This window comes from Dermacentor albipictus, chromosome 2 (assembly GCF_038994185.2).
Source record: "Dermacentor albipictus isolate Rhodes 1998 colony chromosome 2, USDA_Dalb.pri_finalv2, whole genome shotgun sequence".
Classification (NCBI taxonomy): domain Eukaryota; kingdom Metazoa; phylum Arthropoda; class Arachnida; order Ixodida; family Ixodidae; genus Dermacentor; species Dermacentor albipictus.
The window spans coordinates 160,331,734-160,357,840 of record NC_091822.1 but is presented as its reverse complement, the minus strand read 5'-3'; the positions used below and the strand labels follow the sequence as shown (position 1 = coordinate 160,357,840).

Here is a 26,107-nt window from a genome sequence, read left to right as displayed (position 1 = left end):
CCTCCGCTTACCTCCCCGCGCTCTAAAAAATTAAATTATGGGGTTTTACGTGCCAAAACCACTTTCTGATTATGAGGCACGCCGTAGTGGAGGACTCCGGAAATTTCGACCACCTGGGGTTCTTTAACGTGCACTTAAATCTAAGCACACGGGTGTTTTCGCATTTGGCCCCCATCGAAATGCGGCCGCCGTGGCCGGGATTCGATCCCGCGACCTCGTGCTCAGCAGCCCAACACCATAGCCACTGAGCAACCACGGCGGGTTCCCCGCGCTCTCGTCGCTATCACCGTATTTCGTGCTCCACTACGCTTCGGGTTCACTCTTTTATCCGTAGCTGTGCTCGTACGCTCAGTTACGCCACCGCTAAACGCAGGAACGGGCGCCTAAGAACTGCGCGCTAAAGTTATGAACAAAGAAACGAGACGTACTTCTCCCCCTTTTTTTTGTTTCTTGAGCTGCTTCGGCGATCGCACATGTGTCGGTAAGTTCCCGTTCTCTGTTCGTTGTAATTATTTTTATCTTTGCAATGCTTCGCCATTAATGTGTTAGAAACTAGCCCGGCATTCAGTAATGGTCCATTCCACACAGCTTAGTGCGACGAGAGTCGTCAGTGGCGGCAAGTGTGAACACGCCGGTCTGTTCCCGTTCGCCGTCGACGCACAGCAGGCAGGCATGTGCTGGACGCAACTAGAGTTTGGAAGCGCGACGAGGGAACATATGCCCTAAAAGTAAGACTGATGTACTGATAACACGGCAAAATGGCGAATACAAATGTTAGTGTTCGCCTTCGTAGCCCAAGCTTCGGAGCCGTCACAGCTGCGTAGGCGCAGACGGGTAATTCCCATGGGCCACGAAGGTGTTACGTATGAACGGCCGCATTATTAATACCAGAACTACTATACCATATAGCAAAGTAGCGTCAAAAATGTGCCATGGTCAGCGATTGAAACCGAATACTGGGGGCGCAGATGCCACCGTCTCTCTCTCTCTCTTTCTTTTTTTACGCCACAGGTGAGCTGTACGTGATCGCCGCGGGGCCTTAATTATGCTGTCACAATGCGTCAGAAAGGTTCCCGCTGTCACAGTATACCGTTATCGCGTTTCAATTGCTGAGCACTGTACGTACTGTTGCCCACAGAACGGGCGTATCCAGTTTCCGCCGTTCCATCTGGTGAAGCCGCGATGAAAAACGATTGAAGCGAATGGCCTAATCAGCTTCAGTCATGTTTCAGTAACTGTTCGCGCACCTAAAAACGCAACATGTTTATCAGATTTGGTTTTACGTGGTACTTAAGTAATGCAAAATAGATAAAACGATGGAACATATTAAACCAACGTAGCTGGCAGCAGCGCCTGCTGAGCTCTGTCCGGCCGTCACATGCCATTACATTCGTGGAGCCGCCGCATTAAGGCGCCACCGGCCCGAACTTATCCCGCGCCCTGTGCCTATACGAAACTGCACATGTCTGTCAACGGAACTAAAACGAACTGTGGTACAGTGTGTGGTACACTGGTTGGTGCCTCGGTAAACGCTTTAAAGAGCACTGAACTTCAATAAAAGGACAGATTCGCTTCTCTGCCCCCCCCCCCCCCTCTTTTTTATTTATTGACAGGTTCAAAATGAGATCTTGGAGTATGAATTACCTCTGGCTAGACCTCGTACAGAGTACACGCACTGTATATGCTTAAACACTTATTCACGCAGTTTGTATAGCTTTCTCAAAGGTTTCGATGATCCTTAGATCTTGACATGAATTGCCGTCGGTACCGCTTGTGCGCCTCGGTATATTTCCTTGAACCGTTGTAGACTGATCGCAGAGTGCTGACTGCAGACCCGAGCTCGGTTGATTGTTGCTTCCTTCTTTTGCAAGTAATTAAAAGCTTACTTCCGTGCTCTGACGACATGCTTCTGCGAATGTTCTGGCATGCTCGGCGTCATGACCAGGTCGTTCCCTCTACAATTCGAAGAATAAAATAGATTTCCTTGTCACTTCAGAGGTCTGGTATATGCCATAGCTTTTGGGAGGGCAGTATTCGGCTCCTAGAGCTTACAAAATGGCAAAAGGCACCATGTTCATTCATCCCGTTCAATCTGTCTCTCTCTTCGGGCAAGCGAGACCAGGACAGTTTCGCAACAGTGTGTACCCGTTTCGCCCGCTCTGTCTTCATTACGAGCCCCTCCTGCTGTAAGCTAAAATTCTTATACGATGCGCGTTTATCATTCGCGCTCCTCGCCCGGCAGTTGTCGTTGTTGCTGGCCGAGCTGAGGCGAAGAATTTCGCGGCTTGTCCCGACAGAATTGGGCGAAATTTCTTTTTCCTTTTTGTTTGTTTGCCCGACCCGGGCAGCATCAGCCCTATATAGGGAGGAGGAACCGCGCCGACGTTCGCTGGACATGCCGGCCGAAGCTGGCCTCACCCCCCCCCCTTCCCCCCTTCCCCGACTCTTCACTGCATGCGTGGACGTGCGATGTGTGGCTGCAGTTCTGTGCAACGCTGCGAGTCGTCATTCTTCCGCATGGGGAGACGCCCCACGGTGGGAATCGACAAACTTTAGGAGCCTTTGTGCCTTGCGTGGTGAGATTGCAACGATGTGGAAGACTGTCTGGTTGCACCCGCCGTTGGAAGAAAGAAAGAAAGAAAGAAAGAAAGAAAGAAAGAAAGAAAGAAATAAATAAATAAATAAATAAATAAATAAATAAATAAATAAATAAATAAATAAATAAATAAATAAATAAATAAATAAATAAGGAAAGAAAGAAGGAAAGAAAGAAATACATTACTTATCGGTTTACAGGAGAGAGGTCTTATGCATGCGGGCTTTCAAGACGTAGTGCTCCCGGAACGGCCCGTCGCAATCAGAAAAAAATAGTTTTTGTTTTTACGCCTGCTGGCTGCCTTTCTCCGAAACACCGCGTTTACGAACGTTTCATAAAAAACAAGCGTGCTAATCGGCAGTTTTAGAAATATAGCGTTCCCAAGTGGCATTGCGTACTCAAAAACTCAATGTCCTTCGTGAGGCTTTCGCGTCCTTTCGTACCCCCTTTGCATTCTTTTGTGAGTCTGGCCTACAGCGGCCACTAACTTTGGATCCCCCACACTTCTGAAAGTGCCTAGTAGCCTAATAAACCGCATGACAGGTTTTACCAATGTACTACCAATGTTATACCAATGTTCTTATGTTAGAGCGCACATGTTCCCTATACTTGTACCCCGTACATTTTGTAACGCCCCTGAAAGAAGCGTCATGAAAAATAATAATAATAAACTCGCCTGACTGAGGTACATGCTCAGGTGGAACAAGTTCCCGTGAAGTACGCCCGGCGTGCTGTAACACCAGCACCATATCGTAGGATTGTTCCCTTGTCAGATCTGATTGGCTAACGCGCCGGCTACGCCGCCTCTAATTGGCTGAAATCGCCAACATGGAGGAATTCGCAGCAGTGGCCTATACATAGCACACCCGCTGAAGTCGTTGCCGCCCGGCGCATAGTTGGCGGTTGGTACGGTTTCCTTAAAGTACAGTTGATTTATAATGACGAAAAGGCGCAATGGTCTCTAAGGCAGCAATGAAATTAAACGTTTATTTCTCTGAGTGTAGTAAAGCTCTACACATTCACATCAACACGAGCCGTCAAGCGCGTCGGTTGAGGCACACGAAGAAAAGCGCAACACGCGCACGTTAAAACATATAGAGGGTGAGGGGCTGATTTTTTATCCCAGAGTTCACCGTGCGGTGAGTTACGTTCACTCAAAGGATGCTTCGGCGTTCAGAAAGACTAAGCCTATGTCTTCAGTCTCTTCGATTGTACAAATGAGAATGTTTGCAATAAGAAGTGTCGTAGTTCTATGCCTAAGTGAATGTTTTTTTTTTTATTCCCTCGAGAAGCTAAGGCAGGGTTGCAACGGAGATGGAAAAAACAAAAACACAACCGGACGCTTCGTAGAAAGATAGCCAAATTGAACAGGGACATAGAAAAGTACGCCCAGCAGCTATGCAAACAACAGTGGGAGGAAAAATGCAACAACATGGACAGTCAGATAGGAATGGCAAAAACGTGGAACATCCTTCGATATTTGTTAGACCCGGACGGGACAAAGTCGGCACATAGGCAAAATATAAATCGGCTAATACAAACGTACCGAGGGACAGAGCAGGACTTCCTCAAGGAAATCGAGAAAAGATACATCTCGCAAGTGCTGCCCGTCGTACACCCTGACTACACAGGGCAGGTAAATGACGAATTAGACAGCAAAATCGGCGAGTCAGAGGTCAGGGCAGCACTGCAGAAACTCAATACCAAGTCGGCACCCGGACTAGACGGTGTAACGAATAAAACGCTAAGGAACTTGGACGATGAGTCTATAGCTAAGTTAACCGAATATATTAACGAATGCTGGGAGGCAGGGCAAATTCCGCAGCAATGGAAGACGGCACAAATCGTGTTAATACCTAAACCGGGCAAGCGACTGCAAATTGAGAACTTGAGACCCATATCTCTCACTTCTTGCGTGGGGAAACTCATGGAACACGTGGTCCTAGCTAGGATGACCACCTACCTCGAAGACTGCGACGCGCTCCCGCCCACGATGATAGGATTCAGGAGAAACCTCTCAGCGCAGGACGCTCTGTTACAACTAAAACATCAGATCATAGACGATTCGGGCAGATCGACAAAGGCAATTCTCGGGTTGGACCTAAAAAAGGCCTTCGATAACGTAACACATGCAACGATACTGGATAGAGTAGGCGAACTAGGACTGGGAAAACGCACGTACGATTATGTACGCAATTTTCTAACGGGCAGAAAGGCAAAGATCACGATAGCGGACCTAGTTTCGGAGGATATCGAGATAGGCAGCGCAGGTACGCCACAGGGCTCGGTCTTATCACCGATGCTATTCAATCTGGCGCTTATCGGGCTGCCAGCCAAGCTACAAGAAATCGAGGGTCTAAATCATACCTTATACGCAGACGATATTACCCTATGGGTGAGAAACGGAAGTGACGGGCAGATAGAACAAACGCTTCAAACAGCGGTCGAAACAATCGAAAAATATCTAGAGGGGACAGGGCTAACATGCTCGGCAGAGAAATCGGAGCTGTTACTGTACAGACCGACTCGCAGAGGTCGCAAACCAGGCAACTACAGGGAAGAGCTCACTCATAGAGAGGAGATACAGTTAAAGACGGCCGATGGGAAACCCATACCCAAGGTCGATAGGATCAGGGTATTGGGGCTCCTCATTGAAGCCAAGGGCAACAACGGAGAAACCCTCAGAAGACTGGAGGGAACTGTAGCGCAAATCATGAGGCTAATCAGAAGGATAACAAATAAACATAGCGGGATGAAAGAGGAAAACACGATCAGGTTAATACAGGCCTTCGTAATAAGTAGAATAGTGTACGTAGCGCCGTACTTAAAATGGCAGGTCGCGGAAAAGATCAAACTAGAATGCCTCATTCGGAAAATATACAAACTAGCCATAGGACTACCGATCAGCACCAGCACGGACAAGTTGCTGCAATTAGGCCTACACAACACTATAGACGAGCTCATTGAAGCGCAATGTACGGCACAATATGAACGCCTCTCTAAGACTAGAGCAGGCAGACACATCCTAGAGAGATTAGACATAGGTTACCACACACAGCATGGTGTCAAGGTGGACATCCCGAGAGATACAAAGGAAAGATTGGTAATACCTCCCTTACCAAAGAACATGCACCCAGAACACAATGAGGACAGAAGAAAGAACAGAGCGATGCAAATACACAAGAAATTCGGCAGCGACAAGGACGCAGTGTTCGTAGACGCGGCTCGATACAGTCGCAGACGGGGATTTACGGCAGCCGTAATCGATAGGGATAAACGGTGCAAGACATGCGCGACGATACGCACCACAAGTAACGAGATAGCTGAAGAAGTAGCCATAGCGCTCGCAGCAGCTCAGACTAACGCAACCGTGATAGTCAGCGACTCTCAGAAGGCAATAAGAAACTTTGCCAACGGCCGAATCTCCCCGGAGGCACTACGAATTCTTTCAGGTGGGCAAAATTACAAAAGAAAGATATATATCACCTGGACACCCGCTCACACCCTCGCGGAGGACGGCAACAACGAGGTGGCACATGACGCGGCTCGAGGGCTTACGGACCGAGCCGCAGTCGCAAGTGACGCCCCGACACCCTCCGGACGTGACGGTGCGGTAAATGAGTGGGAGTGGGAGGACAGAATGACAACATATAATGACATTACGAAACATTATAGGTTACAGAGGTGCATATTCCCGCGACCTCACGCAAAATTGACAAAAAAGCAGTCTGTCGCATGGCGGCAGTTACAAACTAGGACGTACCCGAATCCTGCGCTCTCGCACATCATATATCCGGATGTATATCCTACGGACAAATGCAGAACATGTGAATCCAGAGCCACTCTGGAGCATATATTATGGGAATGCCGAGGGCTAAATAGCAATAAAGAAAACGCGGTCTCTAGCAGCAGCCTTCGCACGCGCTGGGAAGCCGCGCTGCTCAGCCCCGCCCTCGAAGATCAATTATGGGCCGTCCAGCGGGCCGAGGATGCCGCCAGGACCCAAGAACTCCTGGCCGTCACCTAGGCGGGCCCTTTGGCCCTACCCACGAACTCGCAGGGCAAACAATAAAGTTCTTTCCTCCTCCTCGAGCTGTCACCTGTGGATGAAACAGTACGGGCCAATCGCTTTGGCTAAGTGGCAAACATATGATATCTAGATGAAGAAGATGACAATGACAACAACAAAATGACGAAGACGACAACAGCAGCAGCATGAGCTATATCAGCAGCAACAAAAAACTAACAAAACTTCAAGCCCACAAACGTCTCCAACCACATCAACATCTCACGTATAGTTCTTTACCTATCGTCGTGATGGCTTCGCTGAACTTGTTGCATTGTTTTCTATCTCACATTATTATTCTTTCTTTCTTCACTCTCACAATCAGAGGAGCTGCCGTCACCTATATGTAGAGCGATCAAATCTGCTTTTATGGTAGTCAAGAAGGAAGGACAATGGCAACAAACAAACAAAAAAGCCTCGTTCCGCTGACGGTGCCAAACATGAGATTACGCAACCCACTTCGCGGCCCCGAATTACCTGTCATTCAGAAAGACACTTCCCCAGGTTTCCAAATGCCCAGCAGCTGCACCCAATTAACGACGCCAACGGGGAGAAGGGGGGAGAGGGGCTCTGTCAGTACACGCGGATGCCTCGGAAGCATCCGTTTGAAAAAGCAAATTGGGCCCCCGAAATGCGCAACGAACGAGGCTGACAGGACACCGCCTTCTTCAAACACGGCTGCAGCCTCTCGCCTAAACAAGCCGAGATAGTTATAGGAATGGAAGAGACAGAGAGAGAAGAAGAGCACGGCGCCGTCCAAGAGGCATAGCCATCTTTTTGTTGAAATCCCTTCTCGCCGTCTCGGCTTTCCTGCACGCCTGTCGGTCTTATCTGCACGTCCTGCAAAAACAGCGTTGGATGCGCGAGAAAGCAAGTGTGACGCCGCAACAATGGCTCGTCTGACACTCTTTGTACAAACAGTTGCTGTTAGAACCGCGCGCAAGGAAGCGGCGAAATTCTTTTTGGAAGTGGCCGCGGCCGTTCCACGTCACCTCATAGGCAAACAGCCCACGAATCGCCCCTCCGTCCCTTTTCACTTCTTGGAGACCCCATCTTTAGGTTCCCAAGCTGCCTGCCACCGCTGACATGAGTTTCACCGTTTCTCACTCTCTCCCGCTTCTTACCCTGGCTTGGACGGCTGTGTTTGGAGACTAGACCTTTGCTTTGACTTGCACTTTTATGCGGGCGTCAACAGTACGTAGGGAGAGAGAGAGGGGGGGAGGGAGAGAGAGAAAGGAGGAAAGGCAGGGAGGTTAACCAGTGGAGCGTGCGGCTGCAGTGGCGTACCAGTTCGTTTTTTAGGCAGCTGTCCAAGTGTCCCTGGGTGTCAGACCGGGACGTGCAGTGGCATCGCCTTGAGAAGAAACGGGAATGAAATAGAAGAGAAACAAACAAGCAAGCGAACAAAGAAAAATGGCTGCTTGAGAAAAATCTTCTGAATTATTTCGCTGCATTTTCTAGCTCTATGTTTTGTTAGAAATAATGCTTTCCAGTTCTTTTCCTACTTGTTTTTGCACGCGCGATGTTTAACTGGAAACCTGTCTAACGGGCATTTACTTATCGCATGTCCACAAGAACATTATTGTGACAGGTGCAATGCTTTTGTGCGTACTATTGCGATTTTGTACCTAATCGCCATCATCAGCCTAATTTTTAGACTCAGGACGGAGGCCTCTCCCAGCGATCTCCAATTCCGTCTTTATTACACCGGCTGACCACACCTTACGCTTACAAATTTCGCAATTGCATCGTACGATCTGGTTCTCTGCCGTTCTCAACTGAGCTTCTCTCACTTGGCACCCGTTCTGCAACTAATCATCATCAATTATCAGCCTCTACACTGTAAAACTGTTTACACCCTTAAGGGTGTTTTCTTGTCGCTCTGGCAACACCCTTACTGTTAGGGCCTTAAAAAAGTTATAGAGGACCACAATGAAGCTCCAAGTAGACGTGCGATGACAAAATACGTAGTTGAAAACTATCTAATCATTCTGACAGCCTTGGGCGCACATAAATATCCGGCAGGAGAGTTTCGTATCTCTCCCGGCGAAATCTTCCTGCGTGTGCCAGATATACATTAGTACCGGGAGAATGAAGCAAGTGCACACTTCGCACTTTTCTTATTATTACATTTACCTCTTATTACACGCGCCTGTCCTGCTTGACTCCCATTGAGGCGTGCAGCATGTATTGAATAACCATGTTGAGATTAGATAGATAGATAGATAGATAGATAGATAGATAGATAGATAGATAGATAGATAGATAGATAGATAGATAGATAGATAGATAGATAGATAGATAGATAGATAGATAGATAGATAGATAGATAGATAGATAGATAGATAGATAGATAGATAGATAGATAGATAGATAGATAGATAGATAGATAGATAGATAGATAGATAGATAGATAGATAGATAGATAGATAGATAGATAGATAGATAGATTAGCCGGAAGGTGTTGCCTAGTGACACTGCGCAAGTTGGGTGGCGGTGTAAACATTTACTGCCAAACAAATGTAGAGGGAGGCAAATTTCCCCTTAAGTGACACGAGGCAGCCCTTGGGAGGCCACTTGCCGCCTCCGCGCAGGGAGATGGGGTTTGAGATGAGTCTCTCCCCAGCCAGCGCGATCATGAGACAAAGACATTAGAGTGTAATAGATCAAAGTGCTCAAGCGTGTGAGGACGCAAATCGCAGGCCGTGAAGAAGAAAGCAAAGCGAGCACAAAAAATCGCAAAGGGCCCACAATAGAGTATGTGTCCCCCAACGCTTGGTTGTGGCTTGACTATCCTATTCTAAACCTCTCTGTTACCCGCAGCTCCTAGAACCCTTACTTTAAACTCGGAGCTTGTCCTACGTGTGTGCGTGCGTGTGGGCGTTTTCTGTCTTCATCCCAACTTCGCTGCGTTCCAACCAGCTATGAGCCAACGTCGCATGAATCAAGGTTTTAATCCGACCTTGGAATCGTCGGGCGCACTGCCGAGGTACTGCCTTGATAGGCAATGGGAGACTCGCCATTTGTCTATTGACAAATGGCCAGCGTCCCATTCCCTTGCAATATACAGTTACGAATTACAATTACGTATTACAATGCAGTTACGAGGCTACGAATTGAGACTCGATACACTAGGGGCACTGCTCGTTTAACCTCAGAGCGATCAAATCATTGCGCCTCGCACGGCACAATTACTCAGCCACGTGGTCATCACTTCGCATGAATAGGAGTATAGACCAGAACACGCTAGTCTCGCACCCAGACTAACCGAACGCATACTCTCGCACCCGGGTTGCCCGGTCGACCGGCGCTATTTTGTACTGGGCTGCCAAAGTGTGTTCGCCGGCGACCAGTAGACATGGCAAACGCCTGCTCTAGGGCTCCAAAGTGCGGAAATGTGCCCGTTCACACGGATCCAAAGTAGAAGAAGTCATCTGGGCATCATTGCGTCGTGTTTGGATGCCAAAACAACCAGCGGAAAAGGAGCAGGTTGCTTAGCGCTGTTTGCGAAGAGCACAACACACGTAGGGAATCGTGCCGGTGCGGTGTTTTCAGCCTGCGCCGATTTCCATCCGCAACGAAGAATGCCAAGCTGCGTCACCGGTGGATAGCTGCAGTGAATGGGAAGAACTACCGACCCAGTGAAAATGCACGAGTGAGTATTCGATCTGTGTATATTTTGGTGCCACGTTCAACTTTGCGCACTACAAACGTAATACGCAGGTTTGCTCCGAGCACTTTCTGGGCAACAAGCCTACAGAGCAGAATCCCGCGCCCGTGCTTCGCCTTGGCTATAACACAAAAAGGCTTTTCGTGTTTTCATTCAGGCAGAGCTCCCGACGGTTAAGTGGAACAGTTGAGTTTGCGGTTAGCGATACTTGCAGCTGGTGCACGGAATGACCATTAAGCGTGAACGACAAGTTGTAGGCCTTGCTGGTGAGCGTTATTGCTAATGAAAGTAAACCGAAGTCTGCTCGTCACGTAGCATGCGTCCACAAAAACGTAAACGACGACTACTCGTCGTCGAAGGTGTTCTGGAAGCGCACCTACCTTTACGAGCTGGTGTTGCAGGTGTCATTCGTAACGAATTCATTTGAGCCTCCTGAGCTCTAAACTGCGTGCGGGCTGTTATGCGGGGCAAAGCGCAAAATATTTCCGTTCATATGGCGAGGAAAATAAGGTGCTTAATTATCCTTGTATTTTGTAACAAAATTTTGATCGTTCTCACTAGTTTTTTTTTACTGTTTTCTTTTCTAATGGAGCGCCAACAATCCGATGGCCTCGCACAAGCGAAACAGGTCTGGTACCAGGTAGCTGCAGTTGGTGGGGCTAATTTCTTGGAATGCAGGTGCGGTTGTTGTCTTGTACCAAAGGGGTCCTGATGATGCAGCTTTAAGTAGGGATGGTAATTTTACGTGCCCCGTCATGGTTTGTGCAACTGTACAACACCTGCATCTGTCATGCTCGCCCTGTTATACGGGCTTTGACTGCTCATGTAGTTGAACATTATAACTACTGTAGTACCTCATTTTCCAATGAGTGCAGGTTTAGCATCATATGCTGCTTGTTCGAGTGCTGTAGGCTTTTGTTCTGAATGTTGTACTCTTAAGTGGTTGCACGATACAATTGGCCTGGTGTATTTTCTATTTCATTTTGAGAGGACTTTATATCCTCGCAAAAGTGATGGCATGGGAAAGAACTACAGCCCTTCTTACTATAACATCTATTTTGTTTTCAGTGTGCAGGTGGTGAAGGGCAGGCGTCTGCTAACCAGGCAGTCAAACGACCTCGCCAGTTGGTTGCCAAGCGCGGCCAACCCAGTAGAGACCATTACAAACAAGACCAAACTGAAAGCGCAGATGACAGTGTTCTGCGTGCTTTAATAATATATGGCACCAACACAGTGCTGTAAATTCCTTCACAGGTTACGTACCAAAAAGCTCACAGGTGTCCTAGCATATAGCGCGCGGTTTGTACAAACGTAACGTAATAGCGTACCTACCCGATGTATTCGCTTCTGCAGTCTGCACAGCACTCAGTGTGTCCATTGTGGACTTGCACGAGGTCTTGAAATTTGATTGAATCCAGACAGCGAAAATGACAGGTTAGAAAAAACGTGAAACACGCCTTCCGCGCAGCTAAAAAGCCCAAGTTTCGCTTTCGCGCCGGGTCGCATCTCCTGGCGTGGCAGCCCACTTTTACTTCGCGGCGCTTGGGATAGATGGCGCGACCGGCGCTCATCAATATGGCGGCGCCCTTTGAATTCACGGTGTTCTGGTGTATAGGGCACGAAATCAATACATTGTGCAGCTACCTGCTCAATAGCTGGGTGACGTGTTGTTCTCCAGCCCAGTGTATGCTGATAAGCACGTGCCCGTGGCTGATCTGTAGGGTGCCAGAAATGAGCGTTTCGAAGTAGTCGTTAATTCGGAGCGTGGTCGCGTTCTTGCGAAATTGTCACGCTGAGTGATACAGCGGCGGTTGGAATTTTAGGCTCCGAGATGGCTCCGCTATTCGGAGGGCGTCCGTCTCTCCAGCTCTCGACCTCAAGATGTTTGCAGGGTTTGTCAGCGTCGTAGAGTGGCGTGTCGAAATAGGGAACTGTCGGGACGGAACCAATGAAGTGCACTGGTTAACACGGCGCCCATGCAGCAACTAACAGTGATACGGTATACGCAGAAAGGCATTTAGCGAGAGTATGGGTGCTCATACCAAGGGCTGTCACTGATAGCGGAGAATATGAACCGCGTTATCGATCAATGCTTGGTCGAACAGCGACCTTACTCTGAATAGAAGCAATGTTGCGCAGGAGCCATATTCTTGTAACAGGTATTTTCGAGTTCACTTTTTCTTCGCCTTTCCTTATGATTGCGATATCCATTACAAGACCAAACGAGGCGCGCGCCGTATTGGGCCGTTGTATGTATGTATGTATGTATGTATGTATGTATGTATGTATGTATGTATGTATGTATGTATGTATGTATGTATGTATGTATGTATGTATGTATGTATGTATGTATGTATGTATGTATGTATGTATGTATGTATGTATGTATGTATGTATGTATGTATGTATGTATGTACAGTACTCACGGATTGAAATAGGACATTCGGAGCGCGTGGCCGTCGCTACATGCAGCGCCCCCCGTGGATGCTCATGGAACCAAGGTGCTGCATTGTGGTATAGCGCGAGGGGGAGAACATCTATGGCGCAGAATTACTCCTTCCGGTCGCCAACGGGCCGGCCTGTGGTTTACCACACTGCCTGCTTGGCGCTGCAAGGCTTGCGCGTTCGTGTGCCGACCGAAATGGTTCGGCGGTGCGCATTGCCCGTTTTGCGGCGGCGTCTACTTGCGGATCTTGCTTGCGCGTTTTGGCGATACGGCACGCATGCTGTGCAGTTAAGACACAGGATTCAGCTACGTGATAGCGCCGTACGTGCCTTCATTGACATGATAAACACTTGCACAAAAGAAAAGAAAGTTGATTTCGTCCGTTTTGTAACGACAAAAAAGAAAAAAAGCAGTCACAGGCCTGTCCTCGTGCAACATTTAAACGAAGTCTCAGTAATTTGTTGGTTCACCGCTAGCAGCGAATACGGCGGCAATTCTGCGTGACAAGCTTTCGTAGAGGCTATCGCCCAAGGAAGAAGGCGCTAACTTCTCCCATTCTTCTTGAAGAGCCGCGTACAGGTTGTCCGAAGAACACCTGTGGAATGGCCGACGAGACAGGGCCTTCTTTATTTCAGCCCATACATTCTCAATAATATTAGTGTCCGCACCTTGCGGAGGCCAGTTCAACACCATCACACACTTGTCTTCCAGCAGGCGAGTCATGGATGCTGCGGTGTGAACTGGGCTCCGGTCGTGCTGGAAGTAAAACAAGCCGTCCTTAGATGGGCCAACCAGGGCGTACGGCATAAGGACAGTGTCGAGGAGGTCTAAGTATGCTGCGGCATCAAAGCGGCTGTCCGGGCGTACAAGCAGACCCAAGCCGTCTTTGCAAATACACCCCCACACATTGACGCTACATCGACCGCTGCTTGCAACACGATGCAGATTTGGGGTGTCGAACCTGGCTGAAGGAAGCGGAAAGAACACAAGACATTATTTTACTTCACTGCGATTGATAACCGCGACAATAGGGGTCCGGTTCTTGAATGTTGGCAGAATGCACTGCTTTAGTGACCATTTCTACGAACTGCTTGTGTCCAACCCACGAAACAAGGCGCTCATGAAAAGTTTTTTGGCGTGCGCTCTGCTGACAGGCGCTTCTGCTGACGTCAGTACGACCAACAATGCCGGGTGTTATCATTTCGAGGCTGAATAAAGAAGGCAGTTTCTCGTCGGCTACTACACAGGTGTTCGCACGAAATAAGCTATTCTTTTGTGGAGATGTTTATCATATCTACGAACGCACACAAGGCGCAATCTCGCAGCTGGATCCCGTGTCTTGCTTGGACAGCATGCGGGCCGCATCGCAAAAGCGCGTGCAATGAGAGCGTCGTCTGCTCGCGCAGGTGTGCACCGTCGAGCCATTTCAGTCGGCAGACGAAGGCGCGCAAGCCTTGCAGCGCCCCACTGGCAGTATGTTAAACCACAGGCCGGCTCTTTGGCGACCGGAAGGAGTAATTCTGCTCCGTAGATGTTCTCCCCCTCGCGCTATGCCACAATGCAGCACCTTGGTTCCATGAGCATCTACGGGGGGCGCGCATGTAGCGACGGCCACGCGCTCCGACTGTCCTATTTCAATCCGTGAGTACTGTATGTATGTATGTATGTATGTATGTATGTATGTATGTATGTATGTATGTATGTATGTATGTATGTATGTATGTATGTTGGATACAATTGCGCTTGCGCGGCCCGTGCGCCGAGCGTTGAAAGACACGTGAATCTGCCGCATTTCTGAGGCGTGGCACTAATGAAACGGCCGGTAAAGGGAGCGGTAGCACGGAACGTTCGCTTCGGTTTTCGAACCCGCGCGCTTTTCCGTCACGCCACGTCACGCCGACACTCCTCGTCACGCCAGCGTTGTGACCGGGGGTGCGTGCGGTCGTGGAGCGAAACTTCGTTCACAGGTGTCTTCCAGCGCGTGCGCAGCACGCGTGTTTAGTCACTGAGCGATTGTTCACTGCAATTTAAAGTGCCTATAAAACTGAGAGTCTTACCTTCGTGTAAAGCAGCCTATAATACCCTGGTGTCAACTTCGCCCTTCGAGTGAAACTGCAACATTCTGGCTCACGCGAAGCCGGGCGCCCACTGCATCGCCGGTATCGCACGTCCGTCACGAAGGGTGATAAGAGATGACTAGAACGAAGAGAAAAGTGAAGTGACATCAAAGAGCAAGAAAAGAATGACACCATCGAGCTCTTGAAATAAAAGCTGCACAAGGCGTGATCTGCCCCTCGCAACTAAGCAGACGACGCTGTGACGCAGAGAGAGAGAAAGAGAGAGAGAGAGAGAGAGACTTTTAATAAAATATGTGCCGGTATAATGCAGGGATTCCTTTCCTCGTTTCGTTTCTTTTATTATCACCACAGCTCACGACCGGCGCAGATCTTGGTGATAAGGCAGGCGGAGCTCCGCGTTGACCTATGGCAAAGTGTGAAAAGTAGAAAATGATTCTAATACAATCACTACATTATCCTGGCCCTGTGGAGAGTTTGTCCGCCGTCTCGCCTATAGCATGCTACTACAAACGAATGCCATGACGCATCAAATGACGCACTCGAAACACGCCACATGCTCCTCCGCAAAACAACACAGCTATATCTCCGTCAGACCAATGTCACGCAAGATTCGTTCAACCCTGCATCGATAGTGGTGCACACGTCTTTCGCAGCTGCAGCCATGATTTGTGACGCACGTTCAGTGCAGACTACAAATGGTACAGCACGTAGAACGACCAATACGTCCTGCTGTGTATTCGCAGGATCGAGCTACCGGCTGGCGTCAGTAAAGCAACAAATCTGGCATGACGTCGCCTTGAAATAGAGCTTGTTGTCAGTTGGCTTGAAACGGGAGTTGGACATGTGGTAGTGGCCTTGATTCCACCATGTAGACTGCGAGAACTCTCTACAATGCAGCTGAGTGAAGGACTAACACTCACTCACGCCAGAGGGGTTTCTCTGAAACCTTGCACGTTCCGAGTGAACCATGATTGTTACTTACGTGTCAACGTATGCAAATGCCTGCATAAGGGAGAGAAGTGGTTCTTGTGGGTAAGGGGGAAAGGCTAGCACTATTTTCACAGATCGGTGCGTCGGACATTCCATTAAGGCCATATTGAGTTGGCTTTCGTAAAAGCCACCCTTAACCAGAGGCAGCACAGTAAAGTTGCATCACGGCGGAATAAGTTCGTTGAAATCTGCAGCTTCATTGTAGGATCCAAACCGTGGAAACGGCAATTAAACCCCTAAAACATTAAGGAGAGTATATGAGAATTCTGCATAAGGGAGAAAGACAAAGGGGCTAGCAATGGTAGGAACACAATGCACACCTATTGGAGGAGGAGGAGGAAATAAAGAAAGGAGATGCTCACCATGACGCGTCACACCGCACAGAGATGGAGTAGAGGCAGCAGGGGCGGCAGTCTGGCCTCGTGTAGTTCAACATCACTCCATGGGACATCTTTGTGGGACCTACGTCTCCTCGAAGCTCGACCTTCCAGAAATAATAAGCCAGTGAGCCAAGCTCGGGAAAGACTAGGCTGCTGGAGCACACAGCAGTTGAGACTGCAAGCCCAATAGGCCAACGAATAATAAGAGTCGGAAATTTGGAATGCAAAGCAGTAACGGCAGCTGTACCCTACCCAGAAAAGGACTATTGTCGACAGAAGTCAAAATGGCTTCCTGTTAAACGAAGTAAAGTAAAAAAAAAATGACATTTTCGGATCCAGAACATCTCGCGAATATTTTTTTTTTTCAGGGCCAATTGGGTTGCATTCTCGATTCAAAATATATAAATAGCCCTGCCTCCAAAGCGCGTCAGTGTCGTTGGAAGAACTTCCGCATTTGCAACGAATGAACAAATATATGAAAAAAAGAAGGAAAAGAAAGTAATGATAACGTCTCAAATATATTTGCGGCGCTACGGCACGTTCGCCAGGCTTATGCCTCCCATATACGTATCGCCGCACTTCCCGTGCCGTTACCCTCACAGGCAGGGCGCGTGATCGAGCAAGTCAACGGCGATCGAGTTGCCACGGTGGGCTGCGCCAAGCAGCGGGCTCGCGGGAAGCGAGGCACGGAAAAAGTCTTTTATCTGTGCCACAGAACGCGAGTCAAAGTTGCCGCCTACGCGGCACGTGACCTATCTCTCGCGCAGAGTTGATGTAGTACGCGGATGAGTGTGGAAAAGACGAGGTGGGCTCGCTAGGCGCTGATGCGTGCCCGGCATAAAGGCTATCCGTAGGCCGTAGAACGCGCCGTAGACGTACGAACCTGCTGGCGCGCATTCGTTTCGTTCGTGTTGTTATACGAACGCATTCTGTACAATGGACGGCACCGCCGCGTTGGAATCTTTAGGAACGAGATAAAGGGCCACAGCCGAAATGGTGGCGTCCGCAGTTCGGACAGAGTGTGTCCTTATGTATAAAACAATAGCGAGTTTAGACAGTCCGTAGGTTGTCCACAGAGTTCCCGTAGGTAGCTTTGCCTCCTTATCTGTAGTAACGTGCCAGGGCATTGGACTTGCCTAACATCTCCAGCTGCGTCAACGCCTTTCTTCTCCCTCTCTGCCTTCTTGTAGACATTTCCTTTTCGATAAACGAAGTCTATGCGTCGTCGATAGGGATTAGTCGTTAGCTAATCTATTTCCTTTACAAGTCTATTCCTGTCGATAGACTACCAAACGGGATATTTCCAGGAAGATAATTTAAATCATTTGCGGTTAGGAGAGATGTAATAGCAGTACCGTTACCTTTCTCTTGTTTCCTTTTTCAGTGACCTTATTATGATTTGTATATCTGCAATAATTGCTTTGCTACTACGAATGACTGATTTTTTTTCCAACTATTGCTTTGCACACTATTTCACGATTTTCGTGGCTGAAATGTATTTTAGTTTCGTACATCCTATTATTGTATTGGGTCTTATATATTATTAGTTCTGACACAGAACATGTTCTAACTCCATTTGGTGACTGTAAACATTATGTCTAACATTTTGTAAGTCTGATGCTGCAACCGCATGTGATTGAATTACTGGGGAGAAGCTGGGCCTTTGTCAGGTGTCACAAAACACCTTTATCCCACCCTTCCTCGGTTTGCACTGTATAATGTGAACTGAAATAAAAGTTTGTTGTCCTTACAGTATGGTTGTTGCTGTTGTTAAGCCTGTTGTGTGTGTGTGTGTGTGTGTGTGTGTGTGTGTGCGTGCGTGTGTGTGTGTGTGTGTGCGTGTGCGTGTGCGTGTGTGTGTGTGTGTGTGTGTGTGTGTGTGTGTGTGTGTGTGTGTGTGTGTGTGTGTGCGCGTGTGTGTGTGTGTGTGCTGGATATATGAAGTCTATATGTCTATATGTCTTATATGAGAGCACTTGAGGATATATGAAGTCTGTATGTCTATATGTCTTATATATATATATGTGTTCGTTCTCTTTCTTTTGTTCTTACATTGCTATGTTACAGACACTATGCTGTCTCCTACATGCCGCAAAGTTCTGCGCTGCTTAGCAAAGAAATATTTGCGGCGAATTCGTCAAACGTGAAGCTCTACTTCACGTAAGGTTGTTCCGGGGAAGCACTCGGTTTTCGTACGCAGAAGAGAAGATATAGCGGGACACAGACGCACCATCGAGATCCATTTGCAGAGCGAGATACGAAAAACAGCCAGAACACCGGCCCGATATACGAGCGTAAGTAACACTATTACTTAGGCTGCTATCTCACGCACCTCTACAAAACAAGCCGTATCATAGCGTTGCTGCAAACGCGTGGCATATATCCGGTGGCGTCATATATGAGCTGTCACGCTCAGAGTGTAATAGCGACCGGACGCACAGAAGCAGCCAGGGTGGGGGCATCGACAAGTACACACGGGGTTATCTCTAAACAAGAACAACAAGAAAAATAAAGGACTTGTCCGCTCGATTTTTCGGTACTCTCGAGGTGTCCCGCCTCAGGACGAGATAAGGATGACTGCGTCCGGCAAGCTACTCGCGTGGCCCACGCGTATGTATGCGCACAGTTGCTGACCTCTCAAGAACAAACAGCTCGAATAACAAAAAAAGGCTGAGAAACGAGGAGTCTCCACTTCTGCCACACCGTTGCTACGCTTCTGCGAGCCTACAAAATAATATGCAGATAAAAGGAAGCGTTTCTTGGGAGCGGTAAATCATCTTCAGGAGGCCGCGAGGTATCTACGGCTGCGGTATGGAATTCATAAGGCGATGTGTCAGGGCAGAGCACTTTCTGTACGCCTTTGTATATACTTAGGCGTCGAGTCTTGCGCACGTCTGCACACTGCTTTTGTTTATGTATATATATATGCATGCATAGCCGCGAGGTTCTTGACAACCATATCTGCTCTTCTGCCAGAAACAAGCTATTCGATCTATCCAATCTATCGGCGGGCCCCGGTGCACGCGTATATTCTACTGCTATACGGTGCACATCTGCATGCTGCTGGGTGTGTAAGCCATAACAGCACGTTCGTCGCTGTTGAGCTTGGAAGATATATGGCACCGCGGCCTTGAGGTTGTACACGCCGGGTCCCATGTTGCTTTCGAAGGAGGCATTTGCATCGCTGTACGAACCGATGCACGTCACCCAGAATAGGAGCCGCGACCGCATGACCCGAACATGGGGCTGGGATAAACCGCGGAATCTGCTGAGTAACGATATAGCTTCCAACACGGCGTGTTTCTAGATAGAACTCCAGATTTTATAATTTTTTTTTTAAAGCAAGCGAGTGATTTTTCCAGAGGGGTCCACTTCCGTCGTCATTATTCATCTGTCTCCTCGCTTAGGGCACGTGCATAATGCGGTCGGCGCTGTGTGTATATCGACCACCCTCGTTGCGATCGAACGCCTCTTCTTCTGCGCTTGTCGTCCGCCATACAAGAGCCAATATATATATATGCATTTCTTTTTTCGTTTCGCAGTTTATTCTGAGTACGAAATATGGTAAGTATACGAAGGATGAAGGCTTCCCGAATTCGAGCGAAACCTAGCACGAAAGAATAAGCGATGTGTCAACGCCAAGTCTTATCTGGCCGTGGCTCTGTTGTTGCCTTCGTATGTACAAAAGGAAGCTCGAAGTGATCGATATGCACTGAACACCACTCATGCACAAGGCTGGCATAACCGAGAGGCTGGCTAGGGAAACAAAGAAAATATGACTTTCCTCCTACGTAAGGTCTCCGCGAACATGCCTTCCTGGCTGTCCACGAAATCGGAACATGTCCCCACGCCGAACTGTACATGCTGCGATGTGTACAGTTGCGCACTTGGTTCAGGACGGCCAACTGTTCGAAGGGAACTATGGCAGCAGCTACTGCAGTGTACGCACTCTGTGTTTCCAAAGGAGCTTTATCAACGTGCACATTATATAGGAAAAATGAAAGCTCGCTCAGTGGTCATTCAATAGGCGGAGTCCAAGACATGGAATGGTCGGAGAGTACGCTCTGGAACGTATGTGGTTCTGCACGCATACGGTATTTCGGAGACCGAACTCTTCAGTGGATACAGGGAAACGTCGCGTCTGATGAATGCGATAGCTGCCCAATTATTAGTAATAAGTATAAGACCACAGTGTTTTTTTCAGGTATCGCAGTACCACTCGTGTAGTTTTGCATGGAGATTCAAGCGATTCCTGCCTGATGCCCAGATGCAGATGTCGTCGACGTATAAAGGAATGTTATTTGGAGTTGAAAGTTGGGCTAGTACGCTTGCGTCCTTCCTTGGGGTTCTTCTCGCTGGAAATTATTATGATGCACTTAAAAAAAATTGTAAGTCACAGCGTGGGTATTCCGTATTTTTACGCCTAGAGCTTTATATAGGTCTCTTTTTAATCGACTATCGTGCTACGGTCTTTCGGCACTGCGGCCACTCTCTAGAACTAGCCTAATCTAATCGCGCTGCGAGCCGCATTGCTCCAGATACGTCTGGGGCTCTCAAAATGCACACCCGTATGATCAGAACTTCTTGTGAAGCACGATGTCTGCCAGACTCCGTCGTTGAGATGCAGGAACGACTCCAAACTTGTTTTCGACGTGTGACCTCATTCTATATGCGAACATTCTTTCGCAGCGAATCTGCCATGCCATGGTTCACCTCCCGAAGAACGTTCAGCGTCCTTTTGAGGCGGAACTTTCGTCGTTGCAGTTCTCTTCCTGAGACGTATCAGAAACAGTTCCAGGAATCGGCGAGTAGTCAATGACGTCTGGCCTGTCCGCTTATCATGATTTTTTTTAACATTAGAACACACATACGTCATAGACCGTAGGCTGCCCTAAAGCAGCCCCGATCTTGAAGCACAGCTACGGGCTGTCCATCCGGCCCCCCGACGGAGCAGAGGGGCTCGGCCTTTATGTACACCGACGCGGGAGCGGCCCGCTAAGTGCTGACGCACGCTCCGAAGGGCCAGAATAAAGTTTTACCGTACCTCTAGAACACACGATGATGCACGACAGCTATCGCAGGCAAATTTACACCGACGGCTCTGTGGACGATGAATCGTCAGCTATAGCGACCCGTGTTAGAAAGAACGCGAGCTGCTGTGCTATCTGCCGAACTAGCTCGTCCTTCACACTCACTCACTCACACACTCACTCGCTCGCTCGCTCACTCACTCACTCACTCACTCACTCACTCACTCACTCACTCACTCACTCACTCACTCACTCACTCACTCACTCACTCACTCACTCACTCACTCACTCACTCACTCACTCACTCGCGCAGATGCCTACGTGCACTCCTTATAGTTGGGTCGGCAGCAGATTCAGGTAAACAATTGAAAATCCGCTGTCGCCTATGTGAAAAGCGACGCGGCCGTTCTCTATAGCGATCGCCGTCGACCCCTTCGCGTGCTCTGAGCTGCGTGACGCGACATTCCTCGTCTAAGTCTTGATCCTCTTCCGTTTCCGCTTTATTTTTCCCTTGCCGGCGCGCACGTGAAAGGAAAGATTATCATGAATCACCAGCCACACGCCACGGCGTTCAATGCACGAGAGACAAACGCGCTGTGCAGTGTTCTTGGTTTCGACGCAGAAAAAACAAAAAACAACAACAAAGAAAGAGTGCGAGAGAGAGAGAGAGAGAGAGAGAGAGAGAGAGAGAGAGAGAGAGAGAGAGAGAGAGAGAGAGAGAGAGAGGAAAACAAGAACAACACCAAGCAACGTCAAAGAGCTCGTGCGGAGAGAAAGGCTTTGCACTTAACTATCGCGCGCAACGGGGCTTGTACTGATGGTGACCCGGCAATAAACCTCGCGGGAGCTGCGGCGGCGCGACCGCGGAAAATCCGCCTTCTTCCATAAATAAGAGGATTGCTTTTCCCGCAGAACACCGCGGCCGCACATTTCTGCTTTTTTTTTACTATTTATTTATTTATTTACGGGCGACTTGTCGGTGCGGCCGAACCCAAACCTTGCAGCAGCCGCGGCCGCCGACGCCTTCGCGGATATAAGCTCGGCAGAGAGTCGAGAGTCGCGATGGTGTTCGCACGGTCGTCGTCTAAACTGCGGGCAGCCGAGAGAAAAAACAAACAAACAAACATTAAAACAAATAAAGATGGCAGTACTTTTATTTAGAAGGGATGGCGCTTTGGCCAGCTGTTTTGAGGGGATAAGGGAACGGGGTACACATCGCCGAAGAGACGTCTCGCTACCAGCAAGCAAGACTCCGGGAGCGCGGTATCTACAACCCGTGCAGCAAGCAGCTCCGCGACTCCCTGGCGTATAAGCCAGGAAAGAGTGATGGGCCGGCGCGACGTTCCTCTACGGACCGCCCACCGACCGAATCTACTACATCGTAGCCGGCGATCTCTTCCTGCCGAAGGTGTCCTTTTCCTCTGATATCGTAGTCCTCGCACTCCCGATGCTTCGCGCTATATACTTCTCTCTGTGTCTCACGGGCTCTCCGCAGTCAGGGCAGGTGCATACAGTGCCGCTTCTCACTCGATGTCACACGGCCACCGTTTCCTGTTGATGCGCACGGTGGTGTTGCACACGGAAGGTCATCTTCGCCAACTCCGCGTGTAACTGCCGCGCCTCTCGTGTAAGAGGCACCGTTTTCTTATTAGTATGGTGCCTGGCATTAGAGCAAAGCCTGACTGCAGTAAAAGGACTTCTTCTTGGGCAAGTTTGGTGCTTAGATTTCCTAGGTACACTTTGTGGCGCAAAATACATTTCTTGAAAAGGGAAAGAAGAAAGGGAGACAGTGAAGCGCCAAACTACCAACTGTTTAGTGACAGCCTGAACAAACGTATAGGAGAAAATACAACTTCCGCTCATGCGCAGGGAGCCAAGGTGTGACAGAACAACGTGGTCATGATAACATACTTTGGATGAAGCACATTTCTGCGGAATATAATGCGATAGATTATTTCTGTTCGATAGATTAGTTCTGTCCAGGAGGGTCCAGCAGGATAGACTCTTTGTCCAGGAGGGTTCCTCAGGGGGCCCAAGTCTTGGTGCACGTGAAGCCAGGATTGCCGGAGCCTCGAGCCACGGAGACGTCCAGCTGGCGAGCATATACGCTGCTTCAAGACGCTAGGTCTACATAAAATGCAACACCTCGACAACGAGGACAAGGAAGGAGGAGGGCGAACGTGACGTCATCGCCAGTGACTTGCAGTACGTGCAATACTGGTGCTCTTCCAGTGGTCGGACACCTACTATGGAACTGTTCCGGTCTCCCGACAGTTGAGGCAAGAGCACAAGGCACGTGGCATTACCTCACTGGAAGCATGGGCCTGTGCCACGGCCTCAGACCACTGTCCCCAGAACTACAAGCTATGCGAGGGCGAGGGCAACGTGACTTGCAGGCTATGAGTGTATTTTGTTCTTTCTTTCATGACCCACCCTCGCGCCTGACAGGGGTGACAACTGAGTCATCCTTGTGATCAAAGTTCACTCTCCATCTCTCTCTCTTAACGAAAATAATGCGTGCAATGGGGGGACAGCTTCCGGCCCAAATCTGGAAGAAAACAACTGCGAGCCCAAGCTCTGCACTAAAGCAATATTTTTTCCGAGCAATAAAAACAGCGCTACACGACAGGACGAGTGAAGGGACACAGACAACGGCGCTGACTAACAACCAAAGTGTGTTTATTCCGTCAGTCAGCATATATATGCTCCACCGCTATCTGAAACTACAGAATCTACAGGATAGGGCATGCGCAGGGGGAATGCAATTATTGTGATAAGAAGGCAATCTCCTTTGGAAGGAGAGAAATGGATGGGAGGCTTACACATGCATCACCACTAACGTGAATGTGGAAGGCTTCGGATATAAGGCGTGCGCGGTCATCACGATATTTTGACAAATATGTTACACCTTCGAAGGATGGCTTGCAGCCGCATTCATTGCAATGTAGCGACAACTGACTATCTTTTGCCCGTTTTTGAAATTTGTTGAAGTTCTCACGCATGCGGTCGTTGATGCAACGCCCCGTTTGGCCGATATAAAAACGCTTGCATGAAAGAGGGATCTTGTAAACCACACAGTCACAACAGTCAGCAACAAACCTCTGTCTGTGCTGTTTTTTACAACTTTTTTTGTTGTTATTGCTTACCCTATTAACTTCATTGCTTACCCTATTAATTTCAAAAACGGGCAAAAGATAGTCAGTTGTCGCTACATTGCAATGAATGCGGCTGCAAGCCATCCTTCGAAGGTGTAACATATTTGTCAAAATATCGTGATGACCGCGCACGCCTTATATCCGAAGCCTTCCACATTCACGTTAGTGGTGATGCATGTGTAAGCCTCCCATCCATTTCTCTCCTTCCAAAGGAGATTGCCTTCTTATCACAATAATTGCATTCCCCCTGCGCATGCCCTATCCTGTAGATTCTGTAGTTTCAGATAGCGGCGGAGCATATATATGCTGACTGACGGAATAAACACACTTTGGTTGTTAGTCAGCGCCGTTGTGTGTGTCCCTTCACTCGTCCTGTCGTGTAGCGCTGTTTTTATTGCTCGGAATCATGAACCAACCAGCCCAAATGCGTACTCTTTTGCAATATTTTTTGTCACACACTTAAATTTTTGACGTGTGTCTTATCACACCTTAGCTGCTGATAACCACGCATATTTCCAGTGCCATAATCGTCGCGTTTCTGGTGAATTCTCAATGGCGTGTATGCCCCACGTGCCCTGTGGTGGAAGAGATGCATGTAACGCGTACTCCCTGCATTAGGGCAACTAGATTTGTAATGCCGTATATAGCGTCGCGCAGAGTGCCCGACGTTCCCGAATCGTGGTTCTCGAAAATCTGTAACGCTTCGGAGTGCTCCGAGCGACGGCCTACTATACATGGTTTGACAACAGAGTGCCGACTGGGCTTTCATACATCCGACCCAGATAGTATGTTGCACATATGGGAATTCCAGTCTGCTTAAAGAATGTTTGTTTAGTTGTTTGAACTCTCAAGAGTCCAAGCGCGGGGTTCCCTAACGTATAACCTATCAAGGCACGCAAACGTCGATATTTAGGGTTTACACATAGGGCCAGAAGCTCCGTACATAATCTCTCATCGACCCATCCTATTTCATCATCCTGCAATCGGCGCCTTAATTAAGACGTTAGGAATCTGCCAAGAAGCACTGATTGAAGACAAACTTAGGTTCCCATCAGAACCGAGTGTATATTGGCGGTGATGCGAAAACAACTAATCGAGACCCACATGTCGACAACATTATGTTGCCTCGTATCCTGAATCACAAGTCGTCACAGAAGAACGTGTTCAAACGAATAGCAGAAGCCAAACAAAATTACAGTCGCAGCCCTTTGCTGCATTCGCCACATCCTTGGCTTCGGGTCACGACAGAGCGCTGTCGATGTGCACCAGCCTAAAGTGGTTGGGGAACTTGTACTCGCAAAGACCCCTGAAGTTATCGAAGTCCAAATCGTACAGCGCGACGCAACGAGCACGGCGCAGCGTTGTCGTTGTATCGGCTTGCCTGGCGATCGAATCCGCGTCCTCGTAGACGAACAATCGGTCGATCGAGGTGGCGATCGGGATGGTGCGCGACCCGACGACTTTCTCCTCTCTGGAGATGTTCACTCCTCGTAGGTTGTACAGGACGCAGCCCGCGAGGCTTAGGTTCTTGACCACGGTGCTGTACGCGAGCGCCGTGCACATTTCGAATGCGGCGGCCATTCCGGGACGCCGGCTGATCTTGTAGAATCCGGAGCCCTTGATGAGAACGCTGGTTCCGTTGAAGTCGTAAGCCAGCGTCGACCACACGCCAGCGCTGAGCGTAATGCACTGCTTG

General features: G+C 48.8%; 2 long non-coding RNA genes across 2 annotated transcripts; one reads left to right on the top strand and one right to left on the bottom strand.

Annotated features, from left to right (window-relative positions):
• Positions 1-5,785: 5,785 nt before the first annotated feature.
• Positions 5,786-16,285, bottom strand: LOC139056187 (uncharacterized). Its single transcript, XR_011512203.1, has 3 exons — positions 16,209-16,285; positions 14,836-14,974; positions 5,786-6,696 (listed from the first exon to the last, which is right to left on the bottom strand). It is a non-coding gene; the product is annotated as an uncharacterized lncRNA (long non-coding RNA).
• On the top strand, positions 9,992-11,520 carry LOC139055584 (uncharacterized). Its single transcript, XR_011511871.1, has 2 exons — positions 9,992-10,317; positions 11,401-11,520. It is a non-coding gene; the product is annotated as an uncharacterized lncRNA (long non-coding RNA).
• Positions 16,286-26,107: the final 9,822 nt, after the last annotated feature.